The sequence below is a fragment of the Hordeum vulgare genome, chromosome 4H (genome assembly GCF_904849725.1).
Source record: "Hordeum vulgare subsp. vulgare chromosome 4H, MorexV3_pseudomolecules_assembly, whole genome shotgun sequence".
NCBI classification, from domain to species: domain Eukaryota; kingdom Viridiplantae; phylum Streptophyta; class Magnoliopsida; order Poales; family Poaceae; genus Hordeum; species Hordeum vulgare.
Genome location: NC_058521.1, coordinates 4,840,868 through 4,860,776, shown reverse-complemented (window position 1 = coordinate 4,860,776; position 19,909 = coordinate 4,840,868). Strand labels below are relative to the sequence as shown.

The 19,909-nt window shown below is 43.9% G+C and overlaps 1 pseudogene; it reads left to right on the top strand.

Annotated features, from left to right (window-relative positions):
* The first annotated feature begins 2,772 nt into the window (after positions 1–2,772).
* Positions 2,773–13,520, top strand: LOC123448367 (annotated as a pseudogene).
* Positions 13,521–19,909: the final 6,389 nt, after the last annotated feature.

Here is a 19,909-nt window from a genome sequence, read left to right as displayed (position 1 = left end):
TGCAACTTACTAGTAGAAAGAAGTGGAACACACCTTCGTATATGAATGCTTGATGTGGTGTCATGTGCTCATTGGCTAGCTGGTTCCGGTAGCTATGGGAACCGGTAAAATGGATTTTTTTTCAAAAGACTCACACATTTTATACCAAATTCGAAAACTGTATGTACAAATTGAAAAAAACAAAAATAACACCCCGTCGGCCACCCGCGGGCCGAAGAGAGGCACGTCGGGCTCTGGCAGGCCGAATGGTGGCCTGTGGGCCTCTGCGTGGCCAAAGAAGCCTGGTCGGCCTCCAGGCGGCCGATGGGCACCTGGATAAGGCCCCCCTCCTTCCTTTCTCCTCTGACAACTATTTTCGCCCTCCCCGTCCTACAGGCTCCCCAGCTCCACCTCCCACTCCCGTTGCTCTCTGGTGCTTCCACCCCCGCGCCGATCTCTTCGCTCGTCCACCCATTTTCGTATCCAACCCGCGTAAACAATAGACCAGGGCTCTCTTCATAGGCGTTTTTTTTGCTTCCAACTCAATCAAATGTCAACTTTCAACTCGGTTCTCGATTCGGTTCTTATTGGTCACTGTTAGTTTGCAGGTAAATGGTTTGCCCATTTTGTCGAGCTCCAGGTGTCCCTTTCCTTTGATTTCGGTGTGTCTGTATTACTGTTGTGCTGAATCGTCGATGTTCAAGGCGTGTTGTAAGATTCTATATCTTGTTTATCTGACTGTGGCACATGGTTGATGTTGTTTTGGTTTTTGAATGTATTCAAATACCTTTGTTTATATGATTATGATGTTTGCTTCCATTCTTGTTGTAGTATGTTCCATGCAGTGCTAGATCACATCTTACTCGGTACATTGAGGAGTGCAGAGATTTAGCTATTCAGAGGGTTGACATAGATATTGATCTTGCTCTTCACAAGAGTGAGGGTAACTTATACCATGTTTTGTTTAGAGATGGTCGAATGAGTAGTAAATTCCATGGTTCTTCGTGGGAGAACTTGTGAATGGTTATGGCCTCCGTCATCATAACATGATGACTATTAGGCTTGAGCACTATGGAACTATGATTGGTGTCGATTTTCATCGGGATGGTGTTATGTTGTTCCCTTTACCCTGTGTTGGTAAGTTATTTGTTGGACTGATTTTCAGTTTTGTTTCAGCTTATACGTTTTGTTGTTCTGCTCAGTTTGTGAAATTATTTTTTGTAGCTCTTGAGGATCTGAGTGAAACTCAGAGGGAGCTTGTTGACATTTGTTTTTATAGTCGTGGTGTCACTCTGAATTATCATCAAATGTATGTCATGTCACGACAACTCTTTGATGACAACTACATATTGTGTACTCCTTTTGTTCATAGGATGGATTCCATGAATGTTATTTCTCAACATATGGTGAGCTTTGGTTTCGGGTATTTTTTATTTATTTGTTCTTTGTTCTAGCATACAATTTTAAATTTGTAAGCTGAATATCGTATACCTTTGATGTTTTTTGTTAGGTTATTCCTAGCATGGTTGTGAGAAGTTTGAAGGAATTTGTGTCAATTCCTAGGACTGGTTCTTTAACTCTTGAAATTACTTTGGATTCTGAAGATGATGATATATCCGTAAGCATTCCTTGTTCCTACTTTATTGGCTCGGGTGGTAGAATGATGTTGAAGAAGGAAGGTTTCAGTAATTTTCTTCTGGCATCTTCTATTGAAGTCAACAATTTGGTGTTCATAACCTTCAAAGAGTGTGAACATGAGCTAGCTGTTGTTTTCAGCCATCTGCCATAGTGATCATACTGACTCGCCCTACTATCCCCCATGTTATTTTTCCGTCCTACTATCCTGCCATTTTCTTTCCCTCCATACACTGCCGCCACTTTCTTTAGCCTGTTTAATTAAGTTGTAACGTTTAATTCAGTTGTACTGTTTAATTCAGTTGGATGCATTTAGTTTGTAGTACAAGTGTTATCCCTCTAAACCAATTTACCACCGAAATAGAATATGAATATGTCCCATACATAAAATAGACATATGTCTCATACATAATTAGATAGTCATGTCTCATACATAGATAACTATATCACTCCTGGCGACGGCGACGAATCTTGGGCTTCCTCGAACGAGGACCGGAAGGCGATAAGCGCTGAGGCGCTGGACGAGTCTCACGATGACCACGACCATAGACCACCTCGTCCATCAGTGTCAGTGTCTCCTGTGTCGATGGTGGTGGTGGAGTCACAAGAACTGTCTCCAAGAAATCATAGGTGCTTGCACCTCGGTCATCGTCGTCGCCGTCGGCGGATAAGTACAAATCGGAAGAAGGTCCCGGGGGGTCGTCCTTATCCAGGGGCTCTTCGGCCTTCGGCTCACCAGAGGCCAACGGGGTGTTATTTTTGATTTTTTTTGATTTTGACATACGGTATTCGAATTTGCTACAGAATTCGTCGTACTTTTGAAAAAAAACATCGGTTAAAAGAGCTTTGCGGGACGGGAGTAGCACGTAGAAGAGCAGGCAAGCGGCGATCTCGCGTGATTTCCGTAACGGCTCCCGCCTTTTCTTCCACGTTAACGTTCCCAGTTGCGTGTTCCCAAGTAATCCCAACAGTATCGGTTTTAAATCGGTTAGGGATATATATCTACCCTTCGCATGCATGCGAGTATATAAGGAACCCTAGGACGAGGTCCTGGTCTTCTCATTTTCGACGATCGCACCTCATCGTCTACGCCTCTGCTGCCGACTAGATCGATCGAGAATTCGAGAGTCAGCCTAGCAAAAGAAAAGGAGGAGGTCGATGGCCGACGTCGAGAATCCTGGTCGCAGCAAGGTCGACGACGACGTAGCGCCGGAGCCGGGCGAGGGCATCGGGTTCGCGTGCATGTGCATGCTGCTCTCCGTTGGTATCGCGTTACTCGTCATCTCATCCGGCCTCTTGCTATACGGGATCTACTATCCTGAGGCCAAGCTCGGCTTGGTTGCGTCGGTCGCGGGGACCATAGGCATGTTTCCTGGCTGGGGTTGTATATGTGTGTTGCGACCTGTATATATTGACGCCTAGTACCCCGTCGTCGAAAATACAGAGGGACCTGGGAGACTCATAGCATAGTAGATACAGCAGGTTCGTCCAATTCCACGTTGATGTTTTTAAGGTGATGGTTTGCTAGCTGATCGATCCATTAATTGCCTAGCTCAACTAGGTTTATCGCTCCCTGGTGGAGAAGTTCTTGTGTTAGACAATAATTATTTTCCAGCTTGTGTAGCTGAATCTGTAATGTGTGATTTAGCCCAGACTGTTTCGTAATAAAGCTTGATGCTTGCCCTAGAAAACGCAACCTAAAAGAAAAGTTCTATGGTAGACCACGAACATCTATGTGTGCACTGTTCCTTGTAGGTTTTATTTAGTATATTTGAAAAACATTGGACCGGTCGGGGGAGAGAAGGTAAACCCTTGATGGCTGATAAACATAACCCTAACTAGAAAGAAAAACAGTTCACTACTACACGGATAACTAAGAGCCTTGAATCTACGTGCATTTTAAGATAATCTTCAATGGACCGGATATGGGATTGATGTATTTATAAGATGTTAATCCATGAATTTAGAAACAATATTGAACAAGTGTTCGAAAAATGTTAAACTTGTATTTAGAAAATGTTAAATATGTATCAAAGATATGGTGACTATGTATTCAAAAAATGACACAACGTATATTTGAAAAATATCAAATTTGTATAGGAAAAATATTGACCATGTACTAGAAAAATATTAAAATTCTCCTTGAAAAATGTTAATCAATTTTTTGATTTTTTTAAGAAATTATTTTAAAATTTAAAATCAAGCATTTTAGAAAATGTTAACCATGCATTAATTTTTTTTAACATGTATATAAAAATGTTTATCAAGCATGTTAAATTATTTTGAACAAGTATTTGAAAAATGTTAATCAAACATTAAAAAAATCTTAAATGTGTATATATAAATTTTTGACATTTATGAAAAAATGATACAAAAAACTCAATCTTGTATATTAAAAAATTTAATCAAGCATTTGAAAAAATGTTGAACAAGCATTTGAAAAATGTTAATCAAGCCTTTGAAAAATGTTAAATGGGTATATAAAAAATGCTGAGCATATATTCAAACAATGATGATTTTTTTAGGGTTTTTACATTTGCGCCCCTGGTTCCTTAGTAGTACTCATTCATTCCCACGCTCTTAACGTTTACTCACTTTTCCCCACTCTCTTGTCTGAAATCTTAAAAAATGGTCACAACGAAGGATGCCGTCGGGTCAATGCTTTGACCGTTAACTCTGACTAGTGGGGCCGCGTCGTAATAGGTCCTCCTTTGACCGTTGTGACGTGTAGGGCCGCACTGAGACATGTCAGATCGACTTGTCTGAACTATGAGCTCGAGCCACTACAGCTACAGCACCGCGCCGCTGCGCTGCCATCGTGTTGACTCCGCCGCCGTCGTGCCTTCCGCCAGATCCACATCCCCATGTGGATTAAGCAGTAATGTCGGGGGAGCAAGCTCTGAAGCGCCTCCAGAGACGGAGCCAGGATTTCTCAACACCTCGAGCTAAAACTAAGTGACTACAAATAACGTGAAGTAACGAACATACGAGTGTGTGTTAGAAATATGACACAAATTAACATTAAAAATGAAAGATGAATTCATTGTTACCATGAGAGGAAATTAAATAAAACAAATAGTTTAACAAAGTGCATAATTGCAAACATTGGTACCAAATTAATGAAAAAAATGCTTATTTTGAGGCCATCTTCTCTTCACTAGCAATAGTAGAAGGACACGGAGTTGCAAACACAAAATTGTGTATTTAAAATCAAGAGAATGGACATAGACCAAGTCAATTGTTTTTATAAATTTTACCAAAAAAACAGAAACTTAATATACCATTACCACCAAGTGCACAAGGTAATAGCCCTTGCGTTTCCTCATTTGGGTTTCTGAGACCGGGGTGAGGATTAATGACATCTGAATTAAGCTTCATACAAGGTTTTTTTTTTTTGCATCACTAGCTCCGGCTCCTGCTAATTGTAGGCTAGCCGAAAGTTGCTTCAATAGAAATTCAATGTGTGTGTGTCCTCCTTATCTAGGATTTCTATCATTTTTCCTCTAAACAAATAGTTGAAATAAAATTGACTAAAGTAATAATACAATTTAACATCTAGATTTAGAACCCTAGATCAAATCGCCAATAGAAAAAAAAGATGATACAACAAACTTTAAATACCTCTAGCCGGTTGTGGAGACGGAGCGGACCAAGTGGTTGCCGGAATTGGAGATGGGGCTTGCTGTGACGAGGGAAGGCAAATTTCACTGTTTTGACCTTTTTACGTAAGTTGAGCCGGGTTTGACTCCGGTTGAAAAAAAAATCCGGATCTAACCCTTTTGCTACTGTAGGAGACCTTGGCGGTAGGTTGTTATGGCGGTAGGGTATAACAACCTACCGCCAAGGCCCATGACGGTAGGAAAATAGACTACCACCGGAGAGGCTGGCGGTAGCGCATGTGAACCTACCGTTAAGGGGTCCGACGATAGGCACTCACGCGTACTAGATCTGCAACTTAGAAATCTTTTTACGATAGGCGTGCAACCCTACCGCGAGAGGCCTTGGCGGTAGGTTGTTATACCTACCGCCAGGAGCTCCGGTGGTAGAAAAAGGGTAAGATCCAAAATAAAAGTCCAGCCAGGGTCAGATTCGACTGAATTTACGTAAAAAGGTCAAAACACGAAATTTTGCCACGAGGCGATGAGGCCAAGCACATGTGTGGATCGGGCGTGGGGCAGCGCATGAAACGAGCCAACGAGTCAACGAGGGATCTATTGATCGACATGCATATGATAAATGGATTTTTCGATGGTCGATCGAAACGTCTCGTGATCGATACCTTTGGAATCACAACCGACCAACGACAAAGGGTTCTTTTTTGAAGGCAACGGCCAAACGTGGGGAGCAACTATTTAGCGAGCGCTCCCTTGTGAGCCTTCAGCGATCGCTCCCGCGCGCCGCCACTTGGCGCATTTCCAGCCGCCGCCACATGTCGCGCTCTGAGCATTCCCTTCGGATTTTGTTTTTTTTATATTTTCGCACGCGTTTTCATCTTTTCTGAGTGGTTTTTTTCTGAATTTTTTTGGTGTTATGGTGTTTCACCGGTCTTTCGTAACTTTTGGTCATTTTTTTTGTGAAAAAACGCGTTTTCTTTTTTTTTTACGCGAAAAAACTCGTTTTCTGTTTTTCTTTCGAGAGGCACGGTTTAGCTTCAGCAAAGAGGCACGGTTTTGCCTTCGCGAGAAGCACGACCGTGCCTCTCGGAAAGAAATCTCGGAAAGAAAAAAAAAACGAGTTTTCATTTGTTTGCGAGAGGCACGATTTTGCTTTCACGAAAGGCACGGTTTTGCCTCTACGAGAGGCATATCCGTGCCTTTCAGAAAGGAAAAAAATACGTTTTCTGTTTTTTTACAAGAGTCACGGTTTTGCCTTCGCAAGAGGCACGACCCCGAAAGGGAAAAACACGTTTTCTGTTTTTTTTTTGCGAGAGGCACGATTTTGTTTTCGCAAAAGGCATGGTTTTGCCTTTACGAGAGGCACGTGCCTCTCCCGAAAAGAAAAAAAAACACATTTTCTACTCTCTTTTTTCCGTGAGAGATACGGTTTTGCTTCCGCGAGAGGCAGTTTTTGCCTTTGCGAGAGGCACGACCCGTGCCTCTTGGAAAGGAAAAAAAACCGTGTTTTCTGTTTTTTTTTCTATCGCGTAAGGCACGTTTTTTTTGTTCGTTTTTTTCTTCCGGTTTTTTCATGAAAAAAAGGTTCATCAAAACCTATCAACCCTGGATCTAGTTTTGAAGATCTCGACGCGAGAAAGCCAACGGTGAAAACGGTTCGAGATTTGAACGCACGGTTTATGAGATAAAATGTATTGAAAATACGGATCTACGAAAAAAGAAAAAACTCCCAGGTTGCGAGAAGTGACACGCATGCAGTACATCACTTATCACAAGCTGTGAATGTGGGAGTAATCGATGGAAGATGTATTCGTTAACTAGTGATTTCGCCAAACGTGGGTGTGATTTTGTGCTAAGGTAGTTAGTTGGGTTGCCGAAGAGGCCTTGGGCTGGGTATTCACGCCTGGGGTTGGGCCTCATTAATGTGAAAATCTAAAAGTTTCTTACTCGATATAATGGCACTAGTTTGGCCACGCCTAGGGCTATAGCCCCAGATGCCCTAGGCCCAATTTCGCCCCTGAGCCCTTTGATTGTGGAGAGGATTGGGTCGAATAATTCATAGATTACACCTGGGTAAAAGTCGTTTGCCCTCTAATTGATTTGCAGCAGGGGCGGACCCAGATTTTTTTTAAGAGGGGGCAATTAATTATGGCCATATTTACTAAGCAACAAGGCAAAGGCATCCACCTGAACTAAAACACGGGCATAATCACATATTTTTTCACATGATAAGCAAGTTGACAAAAAAATGAAAGAAAACTAACCTTTGAGACAAAATGAATTAAATCAATATGACAATATCTTATTCCCAATTTGCGAAATTAGATCATTGGTAAATTGTTCTATCAATCTAAGATACGACCTTGAAGGAAAAAAGGTGTTACTAAATTAACAGAGAATGAAAAGACTAAGAAAGGTCAATATTAATCAAGAATAAGAGCTTTAGCACATTACCTTACGTTTCATCCCACGACGGTCTTGCTCCACGTGAAACTGTTTAACTATTGCTTCATTAGGAATTTTGTTCTGCAATCCTTTTTCTACAAAGTAAATAAATATATGTTCATAAAATTCTTGGGTAAAGCATTCGTCATACTCTTTATAGGTGAGAATCACCTCTCAACGGGGTTGCAGAGGCAGCGGACAGAGTTAGTGCTAGCTTGATAAGGCGATAGACCAAGGAATACGAAATATGCTTCTTTGTACGCACCATTAGTTCAGCCAGATCGCCAATATTTTTTGGGCGAGCCCAATGAAGACCCGCATCAAGTATTTTCTCTGTATATCGTCATGCTGATTTGGCTTGTAATCTACAATCCTCTTCCTTATAGATTGATCCTTAGGAAGCTTGTCCAAATCTACCAGTTCACGCATCTTGGAAGTTATTAAATTTTTATAAAATATTTGCATTACCTGCCCTGCAATTTAAGTGCCCAAAACTGAAACCTTAAATGAATTGTCATATTATCACATATCATCAAGATGAGACGTGATTATCAAAATTGGATTGGAGTGTCTCAATCCGACTAGCCATTTTTCCTTAATTAAACTAAAACTACGACACTTATTATGAAGCGAAAGGAGTAACAAATTGGAAGTTGGATATTAAAACTTTTATGTCCCAAAAAAGTATTGGAACTGGCCCAATAATTCAAATAGGTAAACTATATACATAACTTGATGAAACATTGGGAATACTCCGGCTTCTAACTTAGGAATTCCAGACGGACAAAAAGAAATCTGAAAAACAAAACCTAGATTAACACCGCCTGCTTGCTTACCTTGAAGTCAATTAGAATGAGGGAATTGTAGAATTAAGTCTGGTGATGAAGCTATACTGCAGCGTCATTGTACAATTGCTAGAAGGATTAGGGAAGACAACGGCAGAGAGGCGATTTCCAGCAGCGAGGTGAGAGAGAGTCTGCGGCGGCTCCGTGCAAGCAGGAAGATCAGGAATTTTCGATCCGTCTAGTATAGTGTACTCGTAGATGGACCCTGAACCGTCCCACTAGGCAGGCTAAGGTCCTATTTGTTTCATAAGTTCTGAGACTTTTTTCAGTCCCAACTTAAAAGTCCCTAGTCCCTGTCCGCTTGTTTCCAGGGACTAAATAGGGACTAGAGATCATTAAATGACATGTAAAAAGACCATATTATCCTTAGTAATGTAGTACTAGTTATTAAATGACATGCTAAAAGTAGGGACATTGTTGGAAAAGGTGTTAAAAAGTCCCAAAAAAAACCCTCCCATAGGGACTTCTCCAAATAGTCCAAAATACCCTCTTTTAGTCCCTAAAAGTCCCTCCCGTTTGTTTCACATGAGATTTTTTGAGACTTTTTTTAGTCCTACATCAAAAAGTCCCTGGAAACAAACACCCCTTAAGAAGTAACACGGCTTCACGGCCTAAAGCAAAGTTACAAAAGCGGGCAGGGAGAGCAAGCCAACGATTCTTTTATTTTGTTGGCTGCTAGCTAGAATACATGGGCTTTTAAAATACACGTGAAGGTGAAGCTGGGCCTAGTGGGGGCAATGTACGATAACAAGTGGGGGCACACAACCTGTACTTCGGATCAGGTATTAGTGAACGTAAAAATCAAGTGGGGGCAAGTGCCCCCATAACCATCAACGTAGGTCCACCCCTGATTTGCAGTGCAAGTTTGGAAGCTGCTTGGGATTTATCTCCCCTAATATATCTATCCCTACTAATAAAACACCTATTGCTTCTGTGGTACGTCATTAAAATTATCTTCAAAATTCTCCAATATTACCCACCAATGCCACCTATAAGTTATAAAAAACGTTTTGCAGGGAATCCTCGCATGGACCGGCCCAATCATAGGGACCAGCTATACTACGCTTGCCTCGCTGGAAAATACATAGCACGCGCATTTGGGCCAGCCCATGGGAGGGGGCCTATTTTCTTAGTTTTTAGTTACTATTATTTATCTGTACCTTTTTATTTTTTATAATTCAAATAAATCAAAAATAAACTTTCGAAATTTAAAAAATTATATTTACATAAATATTTGATAAAACATAAAATGTTTGCAAATTCAAAAATTGTTCGGGTTTTTTGTAAAAATGTTTACATATTTAAAAAAATCGTAATTTTGGAGAAAACATTCGTGAATCAAAAAAGTCCATCATTTTTGCGAAATTTCTTTAATGTAATATTTTTTTTGGTAATTCAAAAAATGAATTATTCGCCAATTCACAAGAAAATACTTGAAAACAGTTCTTAATATAAAATATTGTTTGGAATTTTTTTAAAAAGTTTATAAATAGTAAAAAATGTTCTTGATTTTAAAAATGTTCCCAAATTTGTAAAAATGTTCACGAATGACCGAATATATGCATTTAAACAGTAATGCTTATAAGTCTTTCAGATTATATACGTGAGTGAATTTTGAATTAATTGCCAGGCTGGATCAGAATATTATAGTATATCTTAAAAATATTTCTTAAAATTCAGGATAATTGTTTGAATTATCAAGTTTTTTGACAACCATGATATTTAAAAAAAAATATGAATGTCGTTTCAACTTGTGAATTGTGAATAATATTAAAACAAGAAATATTTTCTTGCATTTGTGAACAAATTTTTGAAATCATGTGATGAGATATGAACATAATGTGGTCATCGCGATTGAAGATGATGGTTTTTTTCTCCCCTTGCAACGCACGGGTCCCTTTGCTATGCTTTAGAAAATGTTTCTTGAAATTCATAATAATTCTTTGAGTTACCAAGTTTTTTGACAACCATGATATTTTTAAAAAAATATGAACATTGTTTCAACTTGTGAATTGTGAATAAAATTAAAAAAAGAAATATTTTCTTGCGATGAGATAAGAACATAATGTGGTCATCGTCATTGAAGATGGTGGTTTTTCCTCGCGTTGCAACGCACGAGCCCTTTTGCTAGTATTTTTATATCTATCCCTACTAATAAAGCGTGTACCGCTTCTGTCGTCCGTCATGGTTTTTTTGCGAAAAAGTCCCTCCGTTTTCGAGCATTCAACCCGCAGTCCCTGAGTAAGTTAAAAAACGTTTCGTTTTTACGTAGCGCCCCCAAGGCTTATCCATTCCCGTCCTCAACCGCAGGGCTGACGGGAGAGGAGGAGATGGAGCTCGGGGCGGGGCCTTGTCGCCGGCGACGACGAGGGCGGTGTGCGGGCGCAGGAGGATGCTCCGCAGCGAGGATCCCGTTCCCGTCGCGTCCCCCGTCCCGGTCGCCGAGCCCCTGTGTCGCGGCAGCAGATCTCCCTCCACTTCGCCCCCTCCGCGCTGGCCTCCGCCGTTTCGCCGCGGCGGCGCGGGCGAGGGCAACCGACAATTCCCGTCGGCTCATGCGGAACTGCTTCTTGATCCACTTTAATTTCGCCTCTCCTTCTCACAGCTTCCAACTTTCCTCTGCCAATGGCGCCTCGACAACCGTGATTGATCTTGCTTGTGGTTTCTTTACGCGCTCGGATTCGCTCCTGCATTTCGCGGTTCGACACGGAGCAAAGCTCGGCGTTTTAACCGATGGCGATGTGCTCTTGTTTGCAGATCTGGGCCGAATGAGTCGCCCGTCAGCAGCCGGACCAGGCCCAGCACGCCCTCCTCCGGCCACCGCCCCTCCACGCCCTCCTCCGGCCACCGCCCCTCCACCCCCGGCGGCACCAGGAGGGGCACAACCACCGCCGGCGCCGGCACTGGCGGGGCATGCCGTCCACTCCGCGCTCGCGCAACACGGGCGGGCCATTCAGGTCCGAGCCCAACTCACCGCCGGGCGCGGCGGCGGCCCGGCCGCGCCGCTCCTTCGATCGCGCCTCCCCGAGATCCGCCGACGCCAAGCCCGTCGCCGAGCGCCGAGTGCCCAAGATCGGCACGCCTCCCCCCGACGTGAGTCTCACTCCAGCACAAACTTTACGCTTGTCGGCAGAGGGTGAAGCCGTGAAAGCGACCCGCGTTCCCTTGAAAAAAATTTGATGTGCGAATCGAATTGTCTGCAGCAGAAGCAGCTGCGGTGGGAGATCGAGCTGCAGTTGCGGCTCGAGTCCGCGCACGAGGACCTCAAGAAGGCCAAGGACCAGCTCTCCTTCGTCGTCGGCGAGAAGGACCGCCTCGTCGGCGAGCTCAACGAGGCCAAGCGGGTCGTCGACGAGATACACGAGAAGCTCCAGGACGCGCTCATGGCCAAAAGGTGGGCCGGGGAGGCCACCGAGATCGAGAAGTTCCGCGCCGACGAGCTCCAGCAGGCCGGCATCGACGAGTCCCAGAAGAGGGACGAGGAGTGGCAGAGGGAGGTCGAGAGCGTGCGAAGCCATCACGCCGCGGATTTGGAGACGCTGGTCACCACCACCGAGGAGCTCGAGAGGTTCAGGCGTGAGCTTTCGATGGCCAACGAGGCCAAGAAGGCTGCGCTTGGCCACGCAGACGATGCCATGAAGATCGCGGAGGTCAATGCGGACAAGGTGGAGATCCTCTCCGGCGAGGTCATCCGCTTGAAAGGATTGCTTGATTCCAGCGCTGAGGCTGAGGAGAGTAAAAACCGTGAAACCGAGGCGTTTGTTAAGAATTTGGAATCCGAGATTTCAGTTCTCAAAGGCAAACTAGAGGAGGCAAAGGTTCTTGAGGAGAGGTTGGCCGACATGGAAAAACTGACCGAGGAGCTTAAAGCACAGTTGGCTGATGCAAAGAAGGCCGAGTCAGAAGTCCATCAGCAGTTTGAGGAATGGAAGAACAAAGCTGGGTCACTTGAAATGGAATTGGAGGAGGCTACTCTCTCTGAGAAGGCTAAAAGCGACACTCTTATCTCCATGGAAGAAGAACTGGACAAGACCCTGTCTATTTTACAGGACAGAGAATCTGAGATGGAAGTGCTGAAAGGAAAGACAACAACATTGGAAATTGAGGTGGCAAGGCTTTCAACAGAAATCAACGAATCCAGCGACCACCTGGACGCCTCTCAGCAAGAGTTGTTTGGGCTGCAGACAACAATAGATGTTCTGAAAAACAAGCTTGAAGCTGCCGAAGAAGTGGCCTCGGAGGCTTTAAACAATGAGAAGACTGCTAATGCAAACATTGTAATCCTGACCGAGGAGAAAATCAAGCTCATTAATGAGTTGAATGATACCAGGGACAGAGAGGAGAAAGAGAGAAGGGCAGTGGAGGATCTCACTGCTGCGTTGAGTGAGGCATCTGGCAAAGCAGAGGAAGCACATGAAAGATTTCTGAAGAAAGAAGATGATTACGAGTCTTCTTCATGTGGTGAGTTTCTGGTTATGTTCTCTTTTGCTTTCAAAATCATGCTTTTCCTCCTATGTAAGATAGGATGTTAATTTAAATAGTTGTTGGTAAGAATAAAATTTGATCATGAATCTTTGGTAGAACCATGGAGCTGCTACTCCAGCCATATATACTGTCCATTTCCACCTTGAGTTACGAGCCAGGCCAGGAAAAAGCACTGCAAAGTATTGCAATAACACTACTTCTGAAAGTGGGTGTCATTTAGGAGTTGAACAGTAGCTTCATGGAGCTAAAAAACGTCTCTGAGTTTTAATACTTCTCCTGGCAATGTTTTCCACCATCCAACATGATTTTTAGCGCTCGGGGAGAAGATGGACCGGGCAAAAAAAAAATCCTCTTGCTGATTTGAATTTGCAGTAACTAATTTTATTTGATTTTGTAATATCTATGACATACAAAAACATGAGACTGGGAGGCACAATTCATCCTTTTACAGATTTGATATATGTGAACTTGAGCTCCTGTAGATTTTAATTTGTTTACTGGAGCTCCTGCAGATTGACATTCATGTACATATACTCCTGTAGATTTCATCCAAGGTATATCACACCCAGTAGTTAGAACATGGTGAGAACGATGTGTAGCTGTTGTCTGCTGATGCCCAAGCTTATATTACAACTAATTCCACGGCCTTGGCAGCTCAAAGGTGAGTGCAGGTGTATAATTTCACATGATAATTTTCTTGGAAAAAGTTACAACATACTTGGTATATAATAGCATTGCAAATTTTGATAATCAAAAGTGTGTGCATATTAAAATTAAAAGCGTGTGATATTTTTTCTTCCGTTGCAACGCACGGGCCTTTTGCTAGTAATAATAAAGCGCGGAGCGTTTTTGTCGTACGTCGTGGTTGTTTTGCAGAAAAGCTCCCGACATTGTACATATTCAACCCGCACTACCAATTTAAGTGAAAAAAATGTTTCAACTTTACACAAACCCCCTCCTCCCCAGTTCACGGCTGCACGTCTCCTCTTAACCATTCCGGTTCCTCACTGTCGTCTCCAGCGTGGCACCGACGAGCGCCACCCCCGGGCCAGACGTCGATGGAGATGCCCTGCGTCGCCATCGTTTTGTTCTTCTTCCTGTTCCCACCCGCCCCCAAATCCTCACCCCCACCATCATTCACCCTCGTGGGCTGCAGATCCAGCGGCGGGGCTCCCGATCCAATCGGGAGCAGGAGGACGACGACGAGCACAGGAAGGGCATGGGCGCCCCGGATCCCACCTTCTTCGACAACGCCGTCGCCGACAACGACAAGTACGGCTAGGACCCCGATGCCAAGGTCTGGGTTTGGCCGCTCGACGTTGAGGTCGTGCTCATCGGCGCCGTGGAGCACTACAAGTCTCGCGCCCTCGTGTGTCGAGGTTGCACCTGCACGGGCCTTAGCCCTTGAAGTTGTCGTCGGCGAACGGGTTCGTGCTCTGCGCTCCGACCTGCTTAGACAAAGCCTCATTGATTTCAGTATCTTGCTAAAATGTACGGATATGCTTTTCTCAGAGGCATTGAGAGTTGATACCCGAGGCACCGGTGGATCATGGAAGAGAGCCAGCTCCATCTGGTTGGGCTGATGGCTTGGCAGGGGAGCCGCTTGCATGTTCCTCTGGAAGCTCATGAAGGTAGACATCTTCTGTTGTTTCCCCACCGTCAGAGCTTCGCATTGGCTGGTCATTTCCATGAATGGCATGTCTGCTAACACTTGAGATCTTTCTGTATGATGTGTAGGGTCTGCGCCAACCTATGAGATGGCAAAATGATGACAAATGTAAGTTGATGAAGCGGTTATTCTGTTCAGATTGTGCAATTTCAATCCTGATAAACCTTGACTGTCTTCTGCCTGGATGTGCTATTTTTTTAGATATGCTACTAGAATACATATAATTGCTTACAAAACTGGTAATTAACTCATGCCAGGTTATCTTGTCATGACAGTACCCAAATAAAAGCATGGGATTCTGACAAGGACATACTGTTTTCGAGAAGCTGATCAACAGAAGTTGTTGTACTTTCTGAAGCTTCTCCAAAAATATCGTTGTCATTCCCCAGGTCAATCAACATAGCCTATTGAACACATTCAAATTTTAGTAACAAAAGTAGTCGAAGAATACAGTGGTCCAAAATTATGGTGGTTTCAAAAGTAAAAGTTGTAGGCAAATATATATGTAGGGCACACATATACCTCTTCATGGTGGCCATTCTCATGAGATCCTGATAGTGAATGTTCTTTTTATGTATAGGGGACACATATACCTCTTGATGTAATAGTTTTATGTTAAGCAAAAGGTTAGATGCTCTTTTTAATTAGTCCCACCTCACCTCCTTGCACTTGCTTCTTCCAATTTATATATGACTTTAACTTTTTTGGGTGTCGAGGAGGTGTTTCAGGAATCAATAAGCGGAGGAAGATACAAACTCTGAAAGAGAAAAGGAAAAAGGAGGATTGAGTGCTTCCTCTGAAGGATGGCGCCTGGTTTCGGGAGGCAGGTCGTGGCCGGTGCAGAATCAACAAGGTTGAGGCTAGGTGGCTGCATTTGCAACTAAGAAATACATAGACCCAAGGTTCTCTGACTTGAGTCACAACAAAAGAATCAACAGAAGATCGGTGGCTGCATTTGCAAATAAGAAATATCAATTGACTGATCAATATCATACCGTCCATCAGTGATCTTATTGAAACATAGCAGGTCGGAGTAACGTATTAGCCTATTGTACCAAAAAAAAAGTTGAGCACTTACAAATGTATATTTATACACACAAAAAATTCTCCTGTTGCAACGCACGGGTATTTGTATTACTGAACAAGCTGAACATCACTTGGCCAAACAAGCTGAAGGTCATACTACATTATTTCCCAATTTTGTAAAATTGATCATAACACTCCTGCTATCATGCCATGTTTTTTACTCCCCCTTTCCTAAATACAAGACCTTTTAGAGATTTCACTAGCAGACTAAATACGAAATAAAATGAATGGATCTACATTCTAAAATATGTCCATGTACATCCGTATGTAGTTCATAGTATAATCTATAGAAGGTATTATATTTAGGAACGGAGGGAGTAATACTTATTTAGCTATAAAACGATGTTTACAGTTTATAAGTTAGCCCTTCTTATTATGTTTCAGAAGATTGATAATCCCCATTACATTACTACAGTGGTGTCATATGCAGAACCTGAGTTTTGGTTGCCAAGCAAATTTTTGTGTACTTCCATTTTCATTGCGAGTACTTTCCATACTTGCATATTTCTTACGCACCTTATGACATTGTTTGATTATTATAATCTCCTTTTCATTGATGGTAATGGTAAAAATAAGAATATGTTGCTTTGCTACGCACACATGTTATGTTTGACCAGCTGACTTCTGGATGGTTTATGGTATTTTGTGAGGTTATGCAATACTTGCGCTCTATAAATATGTTTATTAGATGAACTAGACAGAACCACAACATGCCGATGTGGATGAGCCTTAAAACACGAACATGCAGTTTTTAAAGACAAAATGTGTGGGAGCGACGTGTTTTTTCTCCCGGTGCAACGCACGGGCATATTTTGCTAGTGATATTATCAAAAAAGCAATTAAGATGGACAGGACCGGCAAAGCAATCTTGGAACATTTGGTATGCCTTCCTGAGCAGGATATCCAAGTTCTCGTACTTCCCAAGTTAAAGGAGACAATGGCAATTGCTGCATGGTACTTATGCTTTGAACACAATGTGGAGGTGGTCACAGCATTACAAAATTATTCTTCTTCTTCAGTGGCCACTGCCGTTTTTGACGACAGTTATTTTATGTCTCTTGATTTTAATCATGTTATCTTCGTTCATTGTAATAGGGAGAGTAATCAGGTAGCTCATGAACTATTCGTTGCGGCGGCAAATGGAAAAATTATTATATGCTTTGACTCGTTTACTACGGAAGCTATTGCTGCGAGATTTGGGATGAATCTAGCTTGAACTGTTGGTTGCAGTAAAATTGAGATCAACTCGGACAATGTGGACGTGGTCGCAGCATTACAAAATTGTTATTGTACTTCAGTGGCTCCTGCCGTCTTTGACGACTGTTATTTTATGTCTCTTAATTTTAATCATGTTGTCTTTTATCATTGTAATGGAGAGAGTAATCAGGTAGCTCATGGACTAGGTAGACTAGCTAGATTTTCTCCTGCAAATACTTGGTTGGAATCCATGCCTGATGCGTTGATTTCCTTGATTGTAAACGATGCAGCGATTGTTATGACTGGATAAAGGAGGTTTTGATTGTCAAAAAAAGAGCAGCCGTAGGTTGACAATGTATGACTGTCGACCATGTATCGCAAGAGAAGATGGAAATGCATTGGGTTATTTGTTTTCATTTATTTTTATCCTCTTTTTTTTTTGGTAAAGAAATTCACCAGGGCAGGAAACTTAGGCGGTAGTTGGATAAAAAATAGGCCGTACAAGAGCAGGGCAAAGCCGCGATCGCTGCCCTCGCGTGATTTTCCCGGTTTCTTTTCCTTCCACGTTCCCAGTTTCCCAACAGTATATCGGTTTAAACAACCTATACTCGGAGTATATCGGTTCCCAACAGTTTCCCAAGAGTATATCGGTTTAAACAACCTATGCTCGGAGTAGTAAATAAGCTGTCTGTCTCAGGCACGATTTCGGAGGCCTGAAGTCAGAATTGCTGCCTGAGGGAGGAGCTGCCTATCAGGACTCCATCCAAACAGCTAGCCCATCATAATATATAAGGAGGAACCCTAGGACGAGCCTGGTCCTAGTCTTCTCCTTTTCAACGATCACGCCTCACCACCGAGATATCGACGCCCCTGCCTACTAGATCGATCGTTGATCAAGAGTCAGCCCAGCAAAAGAAAAGAGAAGAAAAGAAGGAGGTCGATGGCCGACGTCGAGAATCCTGGACCCAAGAAGGGCGACGATGAGCTCGCGGCGAGGGTGGGGGAGCCGAGCGAGGGCATCGGGTTCACGTGCATGTGCATGTGCATGTGCATGACGTTCTTCTTTGCTATCGCGTTATACGTCATCTCAATCCTCCTCGTGATATTCTTCAACAACAACTATCCTGGGACCAAGATCGAACATGTCGCGTCCGTCGCGGGGGGCATAGGCATGACTGTTGCCTTGCCTTGTTTACTCCTTGTCATCTGTTATTTCACCGAAAAGGACGTCGGAGACTCGTCGTAGATAGGTTGTTTATTCCTTGATTTTCTTTAAGGTGATATTTTGCTCATCGATCAACCAATTAATTGATCCAACTTTCGTGTGAGCTGTTCCCTCCATATTTAATTTACTACTGTTCCTTTTTTTGGTATTCCATAACTGTGTCCAATGCATGCCATAGATTTTTATTCTGTTATTCTTTCTTTATTCTGTTCATGCGATATCTTTTGCTGTGGTCGAGTTGAGTTGAAATCTAAACTAAACAAGCAAAGGGAAGATTCAAGCTGAATACTTGATTTTTCAATTCAAGAAAACATGAGAAAACCCCACATCATTATGCAACTTATTATACCATCTACAACCACGGTTTGTTAATCCGGACCCCGTCATACGTCCGCGCACGCGTCCACGGATGCTGACCGGTCAATTTTAAATTAAATATGTTCATCCACATCCAAATCTTTTATATTGAGACCCTACAAAAGACAATCATGCGTACTACATACTACCCTAGTTAGCTTATCCTGGTCAACGAGCTTCCGCGCCTCCTCCCTAACCACAAACACGAAAGAGGATTTCCTCCCGCTTTATATACAAAACATCCAACCGATACAACCAACGATGGATGATGGAGCAGACAACACAATCATGCCTAAAAGAAACACAAGAGAAAAATGCGAGGAACATCGGATCAACGAAAGATGTAGCATCTCGCAACTGTTGCGCCCACCGGAAAGTTCCACCACACTCCAATGCCATCATATTGCCGCGTATCAAGCATCACCTTCAACAAAGATTGCGACGACGATGGCATTGCTGCCCGGATGAGTCATAGGATTTCTCCTGATACACGGAGGGGAGTGAGGGAGAGGTACACCCGACGCCCTTCAGGAAGCGAGGCGGCACCCACACGCGTCACTGCATAGGTGTCAGCCAGATCCGACAGAGATTTCTCCCGACCCCTCACACCCACCGTCCAGGACCAACCATTGGCTCCACCATGCCAACCACCCACCAACATGCACGAGGACACCACCGTCGTCTCACCACAGCAAATGCAGCGAGGCCGACCAGACTGACACACAACCACCGTAGATAGGGACCGACGGTACCGCAACCGCATGGGAGGGGACAATCTCCACCGGCTGAGGCGGTAGCAAACTAGTTACAGGAGCAGGAGCAATCCGGGCGAGCTGCCTAACCGGGCCCAGATCAGGCCCGTTAAGCCCCCGCCTCCGTGCTGCAGCAGACGCAACATAGTAGCCGCCGCCTTCATCGCCCGTACCTCGCTAGATAAGAGACCGAACCGGCCTACCCCAACCCAGATTTGAGCCTAGATCCGGGCTAGCATGGAGTCGCCAGCCATACCCCGCCGCCAACCGCCACCCACCGCCAAGGAGCTGCGTCGCCGCTGCCCGATCTGCATTGGGGCAACACCCACCAAGGAACCCCCCCACCTGAACACGCCACCCGAGCCAGGATCCGCGATGGGAAAAGGAGGAGGGCCGCCACCACCGACCACATGGCGCTACGTGGGAAAACGCCCGGCCACGCCTGCCGACTGCGTCGGCGAGAGGAGAGAGGACGATGAGACTCGGCGGGACGGGGAAGAAGGTGTTGCCCCGGTCACCCCGCTCGGGGAGGCGGCGTGGGGGGCGTACAGGGGGAGGGGAGCTGGTCAGTCCTCCGCAGCCTACTCCACCCCCATCTCCTACCGACAATGTTGTCTGAC